This window comes from Equus caballus, chromosome 5 (genome assembly GCF_041296265.1).
Source record: "Equus caballus isolate H_3958 breed thoroughbred chromosome 5, TB-T2T, whole genome shotgun sequence".
In the NCBI taxonomy this organism is placed as follows: domain Eukaryota; kingdom Metazoa; phylum Chordata; class Mammalia; order Perissodactyla; family Equidae; genus Equus; species Equus caballus.
Genome location: NC_091688.1, coordinates 5,460,141 through 5,474,648, shown reverse-complemented (window position 1 = coordinate 5,474,648; position 14,508 = coordinate 5,460,141). Strand labels below are relative to the sequence as shown.

The 14,508-nt window shown below is 42.1% G+C and overlaps 1 long non-coding RNA gene across 1 annotated transcript in view; it reads left to right on the top strand.

Annotated features, from left to right (window-relative positions):
* LOC111773441 (uncharacterized) overlaps nucleotides 1–14,508 on the top strand; it is a 64,473-nt gene that overhangs the window by 22,420 nt on the left and 27,545 nt on the right. The gene's annotated exons all lie outside the window — the stretch shown is intronic.

Below are 14,508 nucleotides of genomic sequence, written 5' to 3'. Positions count from 1 at the left end.
TAGTACTATCTGACCATTCCTCTTACTTACTGCATCCCTGCCCAGGAAAGTTATACTGAGCCCTGGTCACTGCAGTTGAGAAGGGCAGAACATAACTAAACTGTCTTTCATCAAAGACATTTGGTCTCAGTCTCCTTTGGGACCATTTTGCTGAGGGAGGGCCCCTCCCCCCATGAGAACTTGATTACGTAAGAGCTTGCTATATGGAAAGGGAGGTCCTCAACATCAGGGGAGTGGGAACTGGGCCTTGTTCGCCATTGAATTCCTAGCCCTAAGCACTGGGCCTTGTGTAGAGGGGCAGACAGCAAATTCTGTTGTGCAGTGAGGGAAGAATGAAGGTACTCAACAAATAATCATTTGATAAGTTTTTTAACTATTTGAAATTTGAAAAGAAAATCCATTTAGAGAGCCGTCGTCTCATAGCATATGATAAAATAAATTCCACGTTAATTAAAATTTTAAAGTAAAAAATCAAATCTTAAAAAGAACTAGAAGAAAACATAGAGGATTTTTATTTGATATAAAGAAGAATTTTCTAAGCTTAAGGCAGGGGATGGAATTACAAAGGAAAAGATGAATCAATTCAACTAACTGAACAGTTAAAAGCTTCTGTGGTAACAAAGGAAAAGTGAGTGATAAATTTGGAATAGCATTTGGAAAACTACTGTTAAGATTTTAGGAGACTCATAATTAATATGCCTTTCTTTCTCTTTCATGTTTGGAACCAGTTTAGGAGTAGACACAGAAATCAGACTGATAGAGGTCAAAAATATCACTTTATTGGTGATAAAAGATGGAGTCCCTGGTTTATTATTTTATTTTTTTGTGAGGAATATTCGCCCTGAGCTAACATCTGTTGCCAATCTTCCTCTTGTTGCTTGAGGAAGATTGTCACTGAGCTAACATCTGTGCCAATCTTCCTCTATTTTATGTGGGATGCTGCCATAGTGTGGCTTGATGAGCAATGCTAGGTCTATGCCTGGGCTCTGAACCTATGAACCATGGGCCGCAGGAGCAGAGTGCACAAACTTAACCACCACACCAGCGGGCCAGCCCTGAGTCCGTGGTTTAGATTTGAAACTGTGACAGGTTTACTAATACTTCACCCCAGAAATAAAGTTGCCTGCCTTGTCGTAGGCAGAGCAGAATGGCTGCAGACCTCCTGGGGGCAGAGCTGCCTCGGTCTTTTTATTTCATGGCAAAGAGCAGGTAGATCAGAGAGAGAGAGAGAGAGACCAGAGAGGAGAGAGAGACAGAGGACACGTCAGAGGAGATCAGAGCAGAAGATGAGCTGAAAATTTTCTGTTTCTTCTCGAACTCCTTATGAGTCAAAGGAGTTAAGAAGTGGAGAGGAGCCAGGAGTGTTCCTCCAGGACAGGAATTCTGAAGATTTTGGTGCCGTGGACTACTTGGCATTCTGGTAAAGGCTATGTTCTCCCTTTTCTGAATGTTTTTAAATTCATTCAGTAAAAAACATAGAATTACAAAGGAAACCAATTCTATTGAAATTCAGTTGTAAAAACATTGAAAAATTTTTGTGGTGTAGTAAGACACACCCTTCTTAATTAGCCCATTAAATATCATGATCTAGCAGCAGATCTAATAACTGCTATAATTCTGATGTAGTGATGGGCATAAACCACAGTTCGATATATGCAATGTGATATAAAAATATCTATGATTTATATTGGTGGCAAAGTTGTAGATACTGCTAATCTTAATGTGGCTGGTTGCTTACATTTAGAGTTGAAGGAATACTAATTTCAAGTAAAGGTTAATAAAAGTAAAAATATAGTTTTTCCCATTCAAGTTCAAAGACACCTCCCCCCGCCATCACTTTCATCCCCGGACCCGGAGACTTCAGGTGAAGAGTCTTTTCTCTAAAGGAAGTCCCTGCATCATAACATGAGGTCAGGAAATGAAAAGTTCTCCCCAAATATTAAAGATATAAATGCCTCATACAAATTAATAGGAAAACCCCCAAGAGATGGATGGGCTAAGGACATGATGAACAGGTAGACAATGACAAAAATTTGAAGAAAAATTCAACTTCAAAACAAAGTAGCAGATTAAATTTTTTGGCCTATCAAATTAGTCAGGATAAAACATACACCCACGCAAACGCTTACGAATTCTGCCGAGTGGCATTGATATGACTATTCTCACCGCTGTCTGAATTAAAAATTGGTACAGTTGTTTTAGAAAACAGATGTTAAATTCTTCACATTTTTGAATCAATAACTTATTAAATCAACTTAAGTTATTATCTTATAATGGCTAAACTCTAAGATTCTTCTTACATGACTAAGACTACCCCAATCTTGAAGGACCAATGCATCATATATAGCTAACAACTCCCTTCATCACTAACAAACCAAATATTCCCAAGTCTCAAAACCATAAACATAATAAAACTCACCACATTCCAACATATATGCTTATACCTCGTAGGGCTTAATATGTATGCTGAACTCTCCTTAGAATCTGCTGAACTCTCAGAATATTGCTGGAGGAACGGCAAGTTGCGTGGGAGAGCACATATTTGGGTGTGATGGTTAATTTTATGTGTCAACTTGACTGATGCCCAGATAGCAGGTAAAACATTGTTCTGGGTGTGTCTGTGAGGGCGTCTCTGGAAGAGATTAGCATTTGAATCCAGAGACTGAGGAAGAGGTTGGCCCTCACCAATGTGGGTGGGCATCATCCAACACACTGAGGGCCTGAGTAGAACAAAAATGTAGAGGAAGGTGAACTCGCTCTCCTCCTTGAGCTGAGACTGCTGTCTTCTCCTGCCCTCTGACGCTGGTGCTCCTGGTTCTCAGGCTTTCAGACTCAGATCAGGATTTATGTCATCAGCCCCCTGATTCTCAGGTCTGTGGACTCAGACTGAATTACACCACTGGCTTTCCCGGTTCTGTAGCTGCAGATGGCAGATCATGGGACTTTTCGGTTTCTATACCATGTGAGCCAATTCCTATAATAAATCTCCATATATGTATAGTATGTATTGTTATATACATTACTGATGTGTGTGTATGTGTGTGTATCCTATTGGTTCTGTTTCTCTGAAGAACCCTGACTAATATATTGGGCACAAGTATGAGTATTTTGGCACAATAGCTGGTGGCCTATATTCAATTTTTGCCCAGATAGTTTTATTTGTTCATATTTTCACTGTTGTCTTTGTTTTTCCTTTGGCCTTCCCACCAGTCCATAAGTCTTTTGCTTTGACCTTGGCATCATTGTCCCATTGATTTAATATGTATTTCTTGAACACCTGTTATGTGCCAGGAATTGTGGTAGGTATTAGTGATTCAATGATGAACAAAATAGACCTCCTTTCTGCCCTCATGGGGCTTACAGTCCATTGCTAGGGTCAGCACGCTACAGCGCACTGGCCAAATCCAGCCTGCCCTCTGTTTCTGTACAACCTGTAAGCCAAGAATGCTTTCTGCTTTTTGCTTCTTTTTAAAAGAAGAATATTTCATAACAAATTATATGAAACTCAAATTTTGGTCTCCATCAGTAAAGTTTCATTGGACACACCACCTAATTGTGTATTATCTCTGGCTGCTTTTACACTGCAGCAGCAGAGTGGAGTAGTTGCAACAGAAGCCATGTGGCGGAAACCTGAAATATTTACTTTCTGACTGTTTATGGAAAAAGTTTGAGGATTCCTGATCTAGCGGGATAAGTAGAAAAGAAACAAGTAAGCCAACAATAGATAAAATAATCACAGCTTTTGTCAAGTGATATGAAAGGGGAAAATGAGGCCGAGCTGGAGAATGCCGGGAGCAGTTCCGTGGATAGAGGGATTAGAGAATGCCTTCAGGTGGAAGTGACACTGAAGCTGAGATGCAAAAGCTGAGAAAGATCGGCTATGCCAAGAGCAGGGACAATTCTGTTCGAGGCAGTGGAGACGGGTGGGGGATGGCAAAGGGGCTGATGTGGGAAAGATCTTGGCGTGTTTGAGGAACTGAGAAGCCATCACATCTGTAGAGGAGTAAGAGGGGAGACTGATACGTAAGTACATGGCAAACCACTGAAGAATTTTAATCAAGGCAGTGACGTGATTTGATTTGCGTCTATCAACGATCACTTCAGCTGCTCTGTGGAGAATGGATTGCCAGAAAAAAAAAAGACAAAGGGAAAGTTTTAGAAAGTTATTGCTGTAGCTTTCCCCATAAGGCCTTCTCCCATTACATGTACTGTGATTGGTTCCATAAACCAGCCAAGATGAAGCACTTCATGATCTCGCAACGTTTTGCAATTATGCTTTTGAAAGTCAGTTGTCAACGAGGTTTAGATGTATCAAATAGCAACTGATAAAAATTTCTGAAGAAGTGCGTGTTGGATGTCAGATTTTACTCTGCTAAGAACTCATTGGAGAATGTTTTCTTGCTAAAAATAGGGTTTTCCAATATGGTGCAATAGCATAGAAACAGTGTTGTTAGCAACCATAACTGGCGGTAGCCACTTTTACCTCCTGGCGAGCAGTATAACACTTCTGTGGAGTCGATACCGTACCGGGGAGGAAGATGAGGGCAGCGCTGATAGTTAAACCTCTACACACAAGAACTTAACAGCAGTCTGTAGTTGATGCAGAGAGAGAGAGTTTGGAGAGGATAAGCTGGAGGCTTGGAAACGTGGCTGTGGAGACCAGCGAGAAATTCCTGGAGGAGGGTTAGCCTGAGGACTTCTAAGAACTCTGGGATCTACTTTTTCCTTTCTTATTCTTTGTGATGTGCCATATTAAAACCTTCCATTTTCTCAGAACTTCAGCGAACGTCATCTACAAGGGCACAGTCTTGGGTTGTGGTTTCTGGAAGTAATGGGGGTGCTATCGCACAAAGAATAGGATGGTACAGAAAAGTGAATGCAGGTGTGGGGTGGCTGGATGATTTATGGAAGGAAGTAGTTTGACGAAAGCAGAAATTCAGAGCCTGGTTGACTAGGAGAAAATTTCTCCAGGAAATAAAAGAATCCTAAGGAAAACCAGGTGAGGTAAGACATTTCTCACAAGTAATAGCCATTTGGAGGCAATTTCATCTGACAGTTTAAGGACAGTGTGGCTCCAGCTTACATGTGGGTTAAACAACTCCTCTCACTCTACCCTCTCATTAGCTTTATAATTTACATAAGGTCAAGTAATGTGTTCATTTCAGAGGCCAAGGAGAGCAGTCGGAGAGCTTAAATGACATCCAAGGGCATGGACATCGGCGGGGACAAGATCCTGTTGTTCCTCTGGCCGCTGGGGCCCTCGATGAAGCCTGTACTTCTGGCTACTTGGTGGATGAGAGCCAAGGGCAAAGAAAATCAGAAAAGAACAGAAGTCAATATTTATGGCAAAACACAATCCGGCATTTATAGGATGTATTTGCATCCCCATGTGTCTTGCCCCTTCTGAATATTGGGTTTCCCTGAAGGAGACAGGTCTATTTTTGGAAAAAAAAATACATGGGACAGATTTTGGTGAGGGTTTTTCAGGAAGCACTTTCCCATCAATCTGTTTCTGGGCCTCACACACCAACTTAGAAAGTGCGAAGCTGACTGAAGCCAAAGTGTCCATGCTTCCATAGTCCCTGCCGGTCACCTCTGGCCTGATGAAAAGGAACAACTAAAACAGGATGGAAGTAGGATATTTTTCTAATTTAAGAAAGATTGGGCAATTTAGTATTGAAGATCCAAATAGGAAGCTGCCTAAATCTGCACCACACAAAGAATAATGAGGTGTTTAGTACATTCGGTCTCATGAGGAGCTTCTCATGAAAGTCTTTCACTTTTATGAGCTTAAGGCTGACTGAAAGTCGCTTGGAGACTAGAGTGGGCCTCCTGTTACCCAAGGATCTAAGCAGATGGCCTTAGCTATGAGGTAATCTGGTGCAATGGTGTGGATGAGCCCTCAGGATGTGAGACTCCAGGGCCTTGCCTGGAATGGCCAACAAGAGTTGAACCATGTCATTTCCTCTCCACAGTGGTATAAGTTAAAGTCTCTCTGCAAAAAATTCTGTAAGAGCCCTCTCTCCTTCCCACATATCTTGGATGAAACCCTGGCTTAGACTCCTGGTAGAGATGAAAGCAGGCCAGGGAGGGGCACATAGCTCTCCTTGCACAGACTCATAGAAATGAGAGTCAATGCATGGGTGAGAAGTTGGCCTGGCTTTCCTGCTCTTGCTTTTCTCCATTTTGCTAGCCCCAAGAGTCTTATTCTTTCTCTCTGAGTGTAAGAATGAATGAAAAATTGTTTACAAAGCCTTTTGAGTTTCTTGAAGAAAAGTACTGTCTGAATGTAAAAGTGAATGTGCTAGACAGCTATCAAAGCTCAGAGCAAAGAAAGTCACAGACTGGAAAGAAACTTGCAAAATAGAACTTAACACCTCAAAGTCACAATCTTGTACGAATGACTAAGTGGCATTTTTTTGAGGTCAAGAGAACCTGTATCGCCTACAGTTTCCACTAAACGATAATAACAGCCGGTCCGTGTGTGTGATAGACAGTTTGCAAGGCGCTGTCATACGCATGGCCTCGTTTCTCATAAATGAGACATGCATGAAACAAACATTGTACGATGATATCTATTCTCACCATCATTTAAAATGAAGAGAATCTAGGACTCAGGGAGGGTAATCTTACTCAAGTTCCCTCAGCTGTTCAGTGGTAGAATCAGCAACTGAATCCAGATCCTGTGATGCCCAAATACATGCCATTTTCACTGTATGGGATCACTTCTTCCGAGAGCTAAATATCCCTCTCTCCTCCAACTTCCTGTCTTATTTTGAATAGTCCATTAAAAAATGATTCCTGATCTCTTCTGTGAAGAATCGGCACTTTGGATCACAGAACCAGCCTAGGGTCTCCTATTGGTACAATAGGTAGCTACTTCTAAGGTGATTTAAGTCTTGTCCCTTGGGATCCAAAATATTCCTTCCTCTCAAAGCTTTAAAGTAAGTTTAAATTCTAAGTCAAAAGGGAAATGAGTTTAAATTCTAAATAACCAAGAAAAACTCTGGAAGAGTTTCTTTTAGACAACTATCCCTCAGACATACTGTGTTTAGCTATGATTTATTGTCTCTCCCTGGGCTGGATGTTAGCACTTTACATAAGTCCCCTCCATCACTCTTTCAGCATTTATTTTCTGAGCACATAAAATGTTTTTGGCATGCTTCTAATTGCTGCGGATATAGTAGTGAACAAAATGGTGAACCTTAACCCTCCATGGTGGATGGGGGGACAGATAATATGCAAAATAAACAAATAAGTAATATGTCAGGGGTTGATAAGAGCTGCGGATATACATAAAGTACTCAAGAAGGACAGAAATACTGGGGTTGGGTGGAGTAAGGGTGGCTGTGATGTTGCTGTTGGAATGTGGTTGGGAAGGTCTCTGACTTGAGCAGCTCGCCCAAGGACATACATGGGGGTGTGGCAAACCATGCAGTTATCTTGGGACAGAGCTTTCCAAGGAGAGAAGAGAGAGTGGGAACGTCCTTGGGAGAGAATGCTGGGTGTGCTGAGGAACGTGTAGTCGAACAGTGTGGCTGGAGCGGGAGGAGCAAGGGGAGAGAGGCAGAAGATAAGACAGAGAAGAGGAGGTTGAGAGGGAGGGCCAGGGGGCTTGGAGGCCATTGTCTGAACATGGATTCCCAATGAATCTTCACAACACATGGGTCTAATTACTCCAATTTTAAAGTTAAAGAGACATGCAAAGAGAAATTTCATAGTTACTCAAGGCTACTATGGTGTGGTCAGGGGTTTAAATCCAGAATTTCTAATTCCAAAGTTTGCTTGCTCTCCTCCTCTGTCTCCTGAGGATCCTCTGCTTCCATGGTCCTGAGTAGGGGCTTTAGACGAATAGCTATGTCCACAACACTTATAAATCTTGATGCACATTTCTAAAGAGTAAACATTAGGAAAAAATTCATAAAGGGCATTGTAATGAGAGGCAAATTACATTCTGAGATGTTGCGTCTACTGAGTTGGAATTTATTATCTAGACAATCTAATGCTTTGTCTGTAACAAGAGGAAAAAAGCCAGAAGAGAGGAAGCTGTGGCTGCAAGTCCTGGAAGTGCTGAGCACAAGGGCATACTGAACAACCCGAGATCAAAGAGGCCGTTGGAAATGCAGCCAGCAAGAAAAGCCAGGCCAATCCCCTGAGGATGAGACAGAGATGTCTACATCTGTAATCTAGAAAATCTTCAGAAATGCACACAGTGAAAATGCTGTCCCATGCTTTGGTTCAAGTCCCTTTGACAATAGCTACAGAAGCTAGAAAGAGTCAAATCTCTCTTTCCCATGTTACTTCAAAATTCTGGAAAACATGGCTGGTCAGTCACATTTTGCCACCCAAAAAGCACTATTCCTGTGATCATGTTTTCTGATGACCCCAAGGGCCCCTACACAGTCTCTCTGGAGCTTATGTCACTTGGTGTCCACTTATTCGTGTCTTGACTTCCGAGCTGTATGAGACTATCCAGACCAGGTGCATTTTTCATGTCAAATACCTGCACCCCTAGGTATGATCCCCTGTAGGTCCAAGCCAAGTCACCTGGTTTCCTGTAACTTATTGCCCCACATAGGCAGCTTGAGTGTTTAGAAGACTGGGGTTCACTCCCTTCAAAGGAGCAACTTGATAAAATGCTACTGCAGCCCCAGCTCAGCAACGACAGTGCTCTGAGGAATTCCAAGGTAGCTCAGGAGTTCCATGAAAGCAGATTATTTACTGGTAGTTCCGTACGTCCTCACGCAGCTGTCTCCCGGCTTCCTGACAGCCGTCCTTCACATGTGGAAACAAGCAGAGTTCTGAGACCACGTTCCTGGAGGGGTCCCCTAACCGGCACAGACGTGGAAGGCAACCTAAGGCTCATGAAAACAGTTAAATGAGAGTTGGAGGTCCAAGAAAAAGAGTGGTGCCATTCTGGTAGGGAGGGCAGGGTGCTGCTGAAGGACCGGTCCCTATAGATCCTCACGGACAGATCCTCACCGACACGCATGGAGCCTCGCCTGTGAAAAGGCTGGCTGGACTTGTGGCTTCCTCTAAGGACTAACTGCAGGAATGCCGGGAAAAAAGTGTCTTGCTTTCAAACACCTTCCGCCTCCTGATTGTTGCTGCCTAAAATTCCTTTCACTTAGAAGCAGAGGAGTGAGTATAATTTGAGGTAAAAAACACCCCGCAAAGCCTACAACCAGCACCATCTCGGTGTAAATTCACTTTAGGGTGCAACAAACGGAGCATTCTGTGAGGAGGTTGTCACGGGAGTAGGGGAATGAGGTGGTATTTGTTTTCTATTGCTGACATAACAGATCGCCCCTAACTTAGTGGCTTAAAAACACAGATTTACTGTCTCACATTTCTGCAGATCAAAAGTCTGGGAAGGTTGGCTGGGCTCTGCTGAGGGTTTCACGAGGCCGAGATCAAGGTATCGGCAGAGCTGCGGTCCTTCCTGGAGGCTCTGGGGGAGAACCCCTTCTGGGATGTCTCAGCTTGGTGGCAGAGTCCAGTGTTTTCAGTTGTAAGACTGAGGTCCCCATTTCCTTGTTGGCTATTGGCTGAAAGTTGTTCTCAGCTTCTAGAAGCCACTTGTGTTCCCTGGCTTATGGTCCCCTTTCTCCATCTTCAAAGCTAACAATGCTAGTTAAGTCCTTCTCACGTTCCAGGTCTCTCTCACCTCTTCTGCCTCGCCTCTCCTGATGCTTCTTCTACCACGTCTCTCTGACTCCAGCTGGAGAAATTTCTCTGCTTTTGAGGTTCAAGTGATTAGATGGGACCCATCAGATAATTCCGGGTAATCTCCCTGTCTTAAAGTCTGTAACCTTCATTATATCTGCAAAGTGTCTTTTGCTCTATAATTTAATAAATGCACAGGACCCAGGGATTAGAGTGTGGATATCTTCAAGAAAGGGGCCATTATTTGGTCTACCACAGAGGTGAAGGCAAAGACGTCAAGATTTTTACACATTGTTTCTTTTAATCCTCAGAACTGCAATGAAGCACCAGAAGCTCAGAAATGTCAAGAAACTTAATCCAAGTAGTATGGCTAAAACTTGGCAGTGTTGAATCTGAATATAACCATGTTAACTTAGAGACAAATAGAATGCTAGACCTAGAAGGGCTGTAGAAATGATCTAGACAAGAAACTCTTACCCTGGGGCTATAGATTTGGAGCCCACGGGTCAATGAGGGAGTGGAAGAGCCAAGAAAAACTGAAAATAAGAATGAGTACATGTAAAAGCAGGCTATTTTTTTTTTTTTTTGAGAAAAGTTTCATGGTTTTTGTAGGAACCTCAGAGGGATCTTCCTACATAAAAAAGTATTAAAAAACACCAATCCCCATGCTTCGTTGAGTTTCTGTAAACATCACCAACAATCCACTGTTGCAAAACAGATCCCGAGGCTCCAGCTTAGGAGATCTCCTCTGCGGATCTTCTCCTTACATCCAACGACCACCTTCCATTTCTATCCTGACTTAATCCTATTTGTCTACAGCAATACAGTCCTGTAGGGGAGGGGCTATTTAAAGATGGGGAAGGTTGACCGGATATTGGCATCTCAGCCAAGGGCTTCTCTCTCATTGTCGTCTATAAGCGCTGGCACGCTGGAGACACTGACAGAGGAGGGGGGGAGGGGCATAAGAAAAGGACAAGCCCGTGTGGTTGTGAAATTGAAGTGTAGAATTTCTCTTTCAAAGGTCAGTAATTTTAACCTTCATCTCCAGCAAGCCTTTTTTGCTAATTTTCTTTGTCGTTCCTTTCGTTTTCTGTGCCAGCCTTCTGCACCTCATTTATTGTTTGCCTGTCTTTTTCCGGATTTCGATATCCTCAAGGTCATGCCTGCTCTGCCAGGCACTGCACTTAAATTTGTGAAACCAAATAGATGTGTTTTCTCCCTCCTCAGAGCTTACAAGCTAATGTTTCAAAGAAATGTTTTTCTTTTAAAATGAATATTAAACTGACAATATACAAATCTTTGTTATATTATTACTATTGATAATAAAGAGATTGATCTAAATTGCTGACCAGAGATTTCAGCCATAATATTCATTTGACACTATGTTTTAACTAATTCAGCTAAAGAGCAAAAAGAATTAATTGTTGAAATAACTTACTGACCAATAAAATGAAAACAGAGGGCCATTTTTTATAATTGTCCAGTTATGGAAGCAGAGTGGAAAATATTAAAATGCTATGATCCTTATAACCAAATTTCAAGACAATATTATATACCAAGAGAATGAAAAAAAAAGCAAAGTAGATTTTCTTTGATTCATCTTTTAATCGAGGCAGAATAAAATGGAAAATAAACGATAGAAGAAAATACCCTCTAGAATACATATGAAAAATTAAAGCAAATGAAAGTATCCATTCAAATAAAAGTACCAACCACTAGCTTTGCATAGCGGAAACACGCAGAACTGTTATGATTTTAGACAAGTAATTTAAAAACTCTGATTTTAAATTTTCTCATCTGTAAAATCATGACAATAATATTTTCCTTACTGTATTTTTAAAGAGTAAATAAAAAAATTAAATTATGTGTATTTATAAGTACTTACTATCAAATAATACATATGCCAAAGTAAAATACTTTGAAAACAGTAGTAGATTTTTAAAAGTATTATTATTATTAGATTGAACCATGTCTTTATTTAAAACATCAGTGAAAAAGGTAGCTATGAAGGACCCAGGATGTTTCATTCTTCTTAGAAAAAAACCTCAAAACACTCAAGGCACCTGCAGTACTTGTAAACGCAAGAGAAACAGGCCACTTTTTCAGTTTTGTTGTGACTTCCTAACAGAATCTTTGTTTTTGGGGATTTTGGCAAATCATTTGACTCATCCTTGAGTCTACCACAAGGGTAAGGGTCCAAGTGCAAACACAGAAAACAGATGATTAACTTAAGGAGGAAGGAGGGGAGCCCTCATGGTTGCCCTCCGTTGACGTGCCTGTGCTTTTGTGTGACGTTTAGAGAATATTAAAACATGGAGGCGGATGGAACTCAAAGGACAGACCTGAGACAGAGCCTGCAGAGAACTTCTTCTTGCTATTGTCACGGAGCATGACGAAGCTGACAGAGCCTACTTGACGTGCACTTGTGGAAAGTGGTGACTGTTGCCCTCATCACCATTGCCTCAAAAAATAACCCCTCCATGGCATGGTTTTACAAAAGCCTGACTTGTTCATCACAGCATCCCCAAATCTTACTGCAGTGCTTAGCACAGAGTAGGCCTCGCTAAATATTTGTTGAATGTATGAATATATGACTCAGCTTTTATGCAGTTATTTGGTTCAAGTATATTGCAATAATACCGAAACAGCTAGCTAAGCTGCAAAGTGCGTTATTTTTCGTTATGGTGACGTGGCAGATTGGTTTTGTTGGCTGTGTGGAACAACACATCTACCGTCATGGACTTTTATCAACATGCAGGCAGCCTCTTCACAAGAGGAAGATACCTTGCTCTTCAACTAAACCTTGTCTGTGTCACAGTTTTCCCAAGTAAAGAGCCTTTAGATGGGAGGAAGGGAAGGAAAGATAGGTGAAAAGAGAGACAGGTTGACACACCTGGATAAACCATCACTGCGACCCTATAAATGGTTTATACTTTGTGTACAAAAAGGAAGAGTTCAGGCTTTGTTTTCTTTTGCACAATTTATTTTTTTCTGTCATATTTTGACCTGCCTTTAGGAAGCACTCTGAAGTTCAGGCGGATCTAGCTTCTGCAACTTGCCATTTTGTGCACTGGGACAAGCAATCTTGGGCTTCAGTTCTTCAAATGTAAGATGAGAGTACTCAAGTGGGACAGGGAAGGGGAAGAGGCCCAGCAAAGGTGAGTTTCCAAGTGAAGTCCCGACCTGATCCTGCTGGGGAGCTCCAGAGTCAGTGAGCCTGCAGCGGTTAGTCATGGCTGGGAAGGGGTAGAAGCTGGGGCGGAAAACAGAACTAGGAAGAGGGGTCTGAGGGCATCCAACAGAATCCCTACAGTGTCAGCTTCAACCTGCTGTGAAGGTCAGATGATACGTGCATATAAAGCCCTTAGGAAAGAATCTGGCGCAGAGTAAACACATACTGGATGTTTGCCAGTATAATTAATACTTTTATTATCTTCTCCACAATATTAGAGTCATTGTTCCCCACGCCTTCCTTCCAAGCAGAGGTTATAAGCCCAAATGCTTTCCAGGTAGTATAAATTAGAGAAACTGCTGGAAGACTAGGAAGAGGTGGGACAGGATCAACAGGGGCACACCTGCACCATGCCATCAAAAATAAGGCGTTTAAAATCAAGTATTTACAAAACATTCAAAGTCACTCAAAGTCAAACTGAACCAAACTGAAACAAAAAACAGGTATGGCTGGTGGACTGCCAGTCTGCCATGGCTTGTTCTGGACCTTTCTCATGGTCTCCATCCTGTAAGGCATTCCAGTTCTCAGCAGGAAAGGACGGTGTTTGGCCACACACTCGCTGAGGAGTGCTGCCTGCCAGGCTTCCTGGGGAGCTAGGAGATCCTGGACGGAGTTTCACCCGGTGGTCCGCCCTCTCCGCCCTGGCCGCCCTGGCCGCCCCAGCTTCTGGTGAACTCCTTCCCCTCGTGAGGGCTCTGAACTTTATGTTTGTGTAGGAGCTTTGGTCTGCCCTGCTTAGTGAGTTCTCCAGTCTGAACTAGGCTCCATGGTGACACTGGTGACACTATACAATGGAGAATGGGGGTTTGTTCTTATTAATTCAAGGAAATTTATTGAGCACTATCAAGTTCTATACTAGGAGCTAGGGATCCTAATGAGAAACAGGCTCTGTGCATGTGTGTGTGTGTGAGAGAGAATTTCTTTCTAATTAAAATGTGATTTCGAAGGTCCCCTTGTTTCCCTTCACTTCCCTCTTAGGGAATACAAAGTTAGAGAGGAAGAAATTGCTTATCTATCTCTCTCACTCTATCTCGGGCCATTTGACTCAGTCCTTTCCTAGTAACTCTCAACATACCCTCCATCCTCATATTGATGGTCGCCCTGCCAGACTGACCATTCAACCATTTACCTGCTCTGTGTGCCGCTCTATGCTGAGGGGTTGAAGGTGGGGCTTTGTGTGCAGGAGAAAAAATAAGACACAGTTCTGGGGAAACAGAACATGCCTTCAGAGAGCCACCAGAGACCTAGGACAATGTATACTGAAATGCTAACCTGTACAGATGGGACTACAGGTACTAGAGGTGGAGAGAAGAGAGACAAGAGAAGAATGTGACATCACAGAAAATTCTATGGTTGTGACCTGGCACTACTCTCACCCAATTTGTACATTATATTTCTTTTATTATTTCTATTTTATTCTACATTAATATCCCTTTCATGATTAAAATTTAATATGTGTTCATCACAGAAAATTTGAAAGGAAACAAAAACAAAAAAGAAATTAAAAACTACCCCTAATTGTATTAGCCAGATGTAGCCATGATGAACATTTTGGCATTTTTCCCTCTAGGTACACACATTTTTACTTTACTGAGACAATTCTATTTTGA